Below are 7,967 nucleotides of genomic sequence, written 5' to 3' on the forward strand. Positions count from 1 at the left end.
GTTTAAAAATTTTATAACAAGAGCCTGTTTACTTTATAACCACAAATGAATGTTCCTCAAGTGAGTGCATCATTTTTAATTACGCGCAGTTAATTTGTATTTTCAGAATCGTTTAATGTAACTACATATTTATATATGGCACAGTTTATTACAATAATGTTATTGGAATTAATTTTCCATTAAAGTTGAAAGAGGACGAATAATTCTATTTTTATTCGATGACTTTCTGATTTTAGTTAAAAGTTTTAATGCATTACAATATCATCATTCGAATCAATAAATATTTTAAATAATAATATTTTTTTACTGAAAAACCTAAACAAACTTTTTTAATCACGTAGTTACGGAGAAGAATCGTCTTGGTAATTTTTTTATTCTGTACCTTGCACTCCTCTTCTTGAGATCAAGAATGATACCTGCTCAGCCCAGTTACTTCATTAAGGCTTTACAAATCAGAACAAACTTATTTTTAGCCTACCTTAAAACGCTGAAGATGTAATTAAGTTAAAGAAAACCTTGTGACATGTATTCGTAACTAAATAGAATAAAATTATATATTTTTTAGATATTTTGACATTTGGAATTTATATTGGACACATTCTCAATGAATAGAAGATATCTCCACTTATAAAGTCATTTACAGTGTAGAAAGCGCCAATCAAACGGCCTTTGACTTTTTTTTAAATATAATAAGAGTGTTGGTTTAGCTATGTATTAGTCCTTAATCCTGACAGAAAATAAGCGCAAACTTTCTTGACTGCAGAAATCAGCAAGTTGATATAATACAAAACAACAGGAGCTTTTTAAACCCATCAAAATATATTTAATCGTTAAAGTGCACTGTTAGGTACAGAATTTTCATTCTGCAGAACAGACAGTAATAATTATGAGTCACAGCAGGCAGTCACATTGCAATGAGGTTCAAATTGTATTATGTATATCCAATAATTTCGAATGAAATTGTCTTTTAAAGAATACATTTAGTGAAAGTAGTGGTGAAAAAACTTCCACGTGTAAAGACTGTAAGTTCTAACATTTCAAATGTTCTGCTCTTGTAGATAAAGTCATGATTTACCATAAGAGGAATTGTTTCCTCATTGTCACTATACTTCTTCGGTCTTTAAAAATTAATCTCTTATTTTGCACTTTAACAATACGTAATTCGAAATTGGTACTGTAGTTAAATCTAACGTTTTGATAATGTGACAACCCGCCTATGTGAAATAGTTTCAAAACCAAATTACTTTGATAATATAAAGAGAGTGAGTCTGTGGAGACTCGTTTACGTTTTTATAATACCCTCTGTAATATGTCCGCATTATCACGCTTTGTGACAATAAATCTTCCAGTTTAGCACAGTAGTTCCGAGTTAGTATAACAATTTATGTGATAGTCATCCTACTTAAGTAACACGATACGTGTTTAGCTTCATAACGACCCTTTTATTCTTTTTGTCTGACAGTTTACGAAGTTTTTTCTCACTATTAAGAATATTACAAATCGTGTAGAATTAAGTCTAGAACGTTCAAAACGTTTGTATATATGTATGATTCTAAGTCCAAACTCTTTCTATATTCTGTTGTTTCTATTTTGAGTTTTGTTTATGTTTGAAGTACTGTCGTAGCATCCTACCTAGCGAGATATTTAACCCATATTGTATTGCCTGTTGAATTCGTTGATTATACCTTAATGCATACTTCATGAAATCATCATATTTTCAGATGAAGAACATCTGCTACTGCTGAACATAGCCTTCGCCTATTTCTTTTCAACGGGATTGTTAGGAAGCGGTTTGCTTCCAGCGTCTTCCAACGCCCTCAACAGGGTCATCAGTCTGCCTAGGTATTTACATATGCTAATTGTCATGAGGCAATTTCGTTGCGGTGAAATTTACTAAAGATCATTCGCATTAAGAATGCCATGAATCACCGCTGTTCGTTGTCCATACATTTATCGAGCAAAACCCATAGATAATTTGAATTAGCAAACGCGTTCACATCTTGTTTTTTTTTTGCGACGGATGATTTCAGCAGCTTTTTTGATATTTAGACATTTCTTGGAATGCATATGGTGCTTAGCACAAACTTCGGCTTAAGTTGCAAAACACGTGAGTTCCTTTACATTGCTCAGTACAGGCCGTTATACACTTGATTGAATCGTCGAACTCTTATATCACCTGGACGGACGCTCCAAAGGATAAAATCAAGCAAGGGTTCACACAAGAGAAGAGGGAATCCCGGCTTGGGCTGTCACTAAGAAGAAATCGATAGAATGTCGGCTTTAGTTGGACCTGGTGACCACTGCCACTTCAACTTGCAAATTCGCTGGACTATGCCCTTTGTTACATTAGTTCGTCTACGAATCTCCTCATTCCTGTATATCGTATCCCATATCGTAAAGAAATCCCTTGCATAGTCTTCTTCATATCTCGTTGGTTAGAGACCACGCTTAAATGCCGTAAGTCATCACTGGTGACATATATTCATGGTAGACTTCCGTCTATAGGCATTTTAGACTTGGTCAGTTGATACTGCCTGGCTAATATCGTCTCACGATCATCACTGTACAAACGTATTGCTTACGGTGCCTACATGATAATTCAATGATTTTCAAATTTAGGGATTCATTATAAAAATAGAAGTTATAAATTTAATTTTATAAATTCGAAAATATTCCGTAGACTGTCATCTGTTTAGGCGTTCTTTTTATTATCATAATATTATTGTTATATAATGTTTGTTATAATATTGGACCGCCTACTGGTATATTAGCATATATTATTTATTACATTTTATGTTATGCAATAGATCATCATAACGCATTATTGTTTAGAACTTTAAAGGAATTTTAGCTTTTTAGTTACATTTTTATGAGTTTACACGTGTAGCGTTCCTATAAGAACAATTTGTATTACTTACCACTGCAGCCACAATACGGGTGGAAGTTCAGAACTACTCGCTGAACGCGTATACATGTTGTAGTAGTAAAAAAAGTAACAAACATTGTTTAAACTTTCGTTTCCTGATTTGTGATTGACATATTAAAATTTAAATGTAAAACGTCTCAAAAATATAAAGTTCAAGGTATCATCTCTTTGTTAATATATGTAATTGTAAAGTAAGTGACGTATTTCATTATTAATATTAAAAAGATATACCAACAAGTAATCTGACTAAGTCATCGTACGTAATAATTATAAGCATTGTTTCGCTAATTACCTAAAGTACCTCAAGGTAATAAAATATTATAAATTAGATGACTTATTCTTTTGGTTTTGGAAACAGATAAATCTACAGTAGCAAGACCTTTTTTCACTAGATGCATTCAAAGCAACTTTTGTGAAGAGCTTCATTACGAAAATAAGTTTAGGGTACACATACTTAGATTACATTAAGCAAAATATATGGAAAATTTTATTTAAGCTGAATAATCTTCTCTATGATAAAATTTCGCAGATTTCAGATAATAAAAAAAACATCATTGTTGTAACAATAGGTGGAAGACATCATTACATTTAAATAATAATTACTATAGTTATGGTTATTGCTTTATGTTCTTCTGAATAAAGAATAATCCTTTAATGATATAAAAATATATCGCTAACGAGGTAGTTCTTACGCAATAACAACGATAATAAGTAGCAAAAAGTGTTTTAGTAACTTCTAGTAATACCAACTAGACCTAGTAAGTCGAAGACTCTCGGAACATTATTATTCCACCCGGAAATCGATACTTCAACAGCATAGTATCATAAAAGCAGCTGAGAAGCACTTTGTTAAAATTCTTTGTGAAACTTGCTTTAATTGCATATAATAAATATTTTCTCTTGAGGTAAATACCGCCAGATTTCAGGCAAAGACTGATTACATGACATTTGGAATGCATGTTATTTTTTATCGCATTGTTTCTGTAGTATAGTAGATAATAGTGACTCCTGAGCGTAAGCTTTTAGTTCAATCTCTGAAGGCAAACCTCATCATCATCATGTGAACAGCAGGACGTCTATTGCTAGATATAGGCCTCCCCATTTAATTACGATAGGAGCAGTTGGAAAACGCTTGTATCCAACGTCTTCCAACAGCCTTAACAATGTGGCCTGTCTATCAGGGAAAATTACGCAGCGTGACCACATTGTTAACAGTTATGTAATGTCTTCGCTTCTCGGAAAAGGAAATGAAAAACTGGCTTGTTATTATAAAAAACAAAACGCGAATAATACGAACGAACAACAATCGAAAAGGCACGAATAAAATATATATACTATACTATATGCTATAACTTGAATCTTTATCATAATTTTTTGCATCGGAGATCATCAGCAATAATTTAATTTATGTCCATGCTACTATTATTAACAATTATATTTTCTATTTCTTTTTATTATTTATGCTACAACTTTTTTGCATAGCCTAAGGAATTCAGGTTGTATCTCATCGCTCTCAATTAGCGAGGCTATTGAGTCGGAGTCGACTCGGAGTCCTCCGAATGCGAGACAATGGGCTACCAGTTGGACCACGGTCTGATCCATGCCCGGTTCACAGAAGCACCTCCCTTCTCCTTCTTGAGCTTGAACCGGTGAAGGTAGTCGGAGAACCCCCGTGCCCCGTGAAGAGCTGGACCAAAACTGCGTCCACCTCGATACTGCGGAGCACGCGATAGGCTGAAACGGCGTCCGGGAACAATATCCGCGTTGTCGATGCTGTCGTACCTTCCATATACCACCTATTTCATTCGTCGAGCGTTCCCAGCCTGAGTTGTCGTTTGACGAATGAGATGGGGCATCCCTCACCCAGGTCTCCTTAGGATGAGAGTGTAGAATCTGCGTGCTCAATCTTCAATCAAATCTTCGTTTTCCCTCAGGCGAGTTGATGTTCAATGACGGACAAGTAAGTGTTAAAAAACTTCACCAATTACATCATCCGTACATTTAACCTTTAGGGAATATATTTATATGCTGCACCATACTCGTGGACATATGCTTAGCTTCTAATCTTACAATGTATTTTATTTCACATACTGGATAGTCAGAAAACCTGATTCTTTGTTTATATACGCGTACGTGAAAAATTAATCAGCATCTTATTGTCTTCGTATCAATTTGAAAAATTAATCCACCATTACCTTTTTTTTGGTTGTAATCTACGATCTTGTATTTTTTTTTTGGCAAGCTTAGATTTTCTAAGGAATATTAGTAAACTTGATAACATCGAAGGTAAACGCTTGATGCAGGCCGCTGTCAATGGATTTTATTCTAAGGGGAGGCCCGTGTCCTACAGTTGGCTTAAATAATGACGATGTCGATTAATATTAATTTTTTTTCTGGAAAATTCCTTTGGTTAGCTGGGCCATTATAAACCGAAATTAGGATCTGTGGCTCGGTCACTTCATGGAGACCGTTATAATGAATAGAACTTGGTGGTCTCCGGATACAGTAGAAGGATGCGCGTCTTCGATATCACCACATATCTGTTACAGTACATATCGACGAGTAAACGGCATCTGATGATACAAACCAAGAGAAGAGTTTTTTTTTATTAACTTTGATGGGTTTGATACATTTGTTCAATATTTTATTAAAATGAGCTGAATTTGAAATAACAGTGATACTATTTTTTATAGGAGTTTACGCAAACGCGTAATAACAATGAACAAACGTTTACATTGCTTCCGTTCTCACCGTCTATGAAATTAACATTCAAAACAAAGCCTCTTTTATTATTAATACTTTAACATAACCAACTTTTTAGTGGAAATGTGCTTTAAAACAGAATATTACTAGTACTTATTTTAGTAGGCTTATTGAAAACAAATTTAATACTTTCATCATTTCAGCCGCAGGACTTCCGCTACAGGATATTAAATTTGTAGGCCTCTTTCGTAGTAAACATGACTCAGTTAAACATTTTGGTATTATAAAACTAATTATTGAGAAAATAATAACGTAAATATTTTTTAAAAAATCAAATTCCTTTAGAGGAGTGTCTTCAAATTAACGATTACTTGAATTCTATTACCCTAAAATTTATTTAAACATTAGCCTAGATGATACCTTGCTTTAAAAATGTCTGTATTTTTTTTTTATTAAACTCTGTAACGATGTAGATATCTCATTATGTTAGGATACATGAGTAACAAAGAAAAATATTTTAAGTCATAAAAAAAATGTACAAATAATACAATCGACGAGGCAAAAGATGCTTCGATGAGATAATATATACAAAAAATACTTCGATTAAAATAAGTACATTAATTAGTTATATATTATTAATATGTTACATAACTCTAGTAGCGCTTTAAATAAAAAAGGTTTTATTTTTCCAGTGTATGTACCTAGTGTGGATCGAGTGTTTTTTCTTTGTTAGCTTAGATATTTTTTTTAAATATCAGGGCCTCTTCCATAGATAAACAATAATAATCTTTGATATAGTTATTTATTTTGACGAATGATATCGAGTGTTTTTAAAAAATAAATAATTCCACCAAAATAATGTAAAATCGGCGTGACTTTTTAACTAATTCAACATAGCTAATTTTACATATTTTGCAACCATTATTATTTTAGATATTTTTTTTAAATTAAGATAATTTTCACGATTGAAATGTTAATGAAAAATAATCTGTATAAATTGTATTACCTATTCTGCGATTAAAATTTATGGTTGATCGGGTAAGAGCCACTCCTTAGAATAAAATTAATGATGGCCTAACAGTTCCTGACAGTTCTAAAATCAATAAAGCACATCAACTAAATTAATTATATCAAAAATATTACAGAACATCCTATTCAGGGCCATTTTACCGGAAGACTCCAAATATGACGCATGTTTCATAAATACAGCTGATTTCTGTAAGTAAACTTGTATATACATATATGTACATTTATTTATGTAATTTAAAAACCTAAACCTATCACGTGTTGCATATATAATTACAAGCGCAGCGTGGACAATCTCTGACAAGTTGGATATATGACGGTTAAGCAGGCCGCTTCCATCTGGTCCCGATGGAGCCTTATATGTCTAGCCCTGGCAGTCTTTGTCATCGTTTCAGCTTCTAGACGCAAACTGTAAGGCCTTGCTATACGATATCTATTTAGGGATATACTGCAATCGTTACCCTTGAAATTTCGCGATTTTGGTACACAAAGGATGCTGCTGCCTATCCTGCCTGCCTACTTTTGCAAATTTCAATCTTCTACCGCTGGGTAACTACTGTTCATATATAGACGTTATATAGCTGAAATAATGTTGATGATGATGCGGTCAAGTAATAAATGGCTGTCTTATCTTTTTTTCCGTATAGTGCTCTAGTCTCAATGACATATAGTAGTAGACGTTCCACTCCCGCTTCTTTAATTTACGGATGGAGTGTTAATTTAGCTCCTCCTCTTGCAGAGCGAATTAATTAAAATCAATTCGCAGCTGATCTATACTGGGCAAAAAGTATATTCTGTCCAAATTTGAAGTCTAGATATATGGTAGGAAGACAGTAGATAGGTAAAAACTGTATGAATAGATATGTATATATATGTGGCGTGCATATCGCGCGCCACTCAAACACCAAGCTCTTACCCACGTGACCGTCAATCGCATGGCGGCGGCGGCAGTGAAACAAATACATGACAGATGGCGCCACAGTAGACGCAACGAAAATATGCATCGCGCTGTTGAGAGTCTCCGCGCTCATTAGAAGGGCTAGCGGAGGTGCGGTCAACGCAGGAAGAAGTAACTGAAGATCAAGAAGCAATCGACGAACAAGATACAACCGACGAACTACCGAAGCACAAGAAGCTACCGTACTACGACCACTCCTACATATATATAAATATATATATAAATAAATATATATATATATACTTACACACACATACATATATGTACATATATATATGTGTGTGTGTAAGTATTCCGGGCCGGTCTTGTGTCGTTCGCATCCAGCGATTTCCCGCGACGGTATGAATTACGTAA

Source organism: Battus philenor, unplaced genomic scaffold, assembly GCF_028537555.1.
Source record: "Battus philenor isolate CCGP_79_NKW_IND1 unplaced genomic scaffold, ilBatPhil1.0.hap1 SCAF_23, whole genome shotgun sequence".
NCBI classification, from domain to species: domain Eukaryota; kingdom Metazoa; phylum Arthropoda; class Insecta; order Lepidoptera; family Papilionidae; genus Battus; species Battus philenor.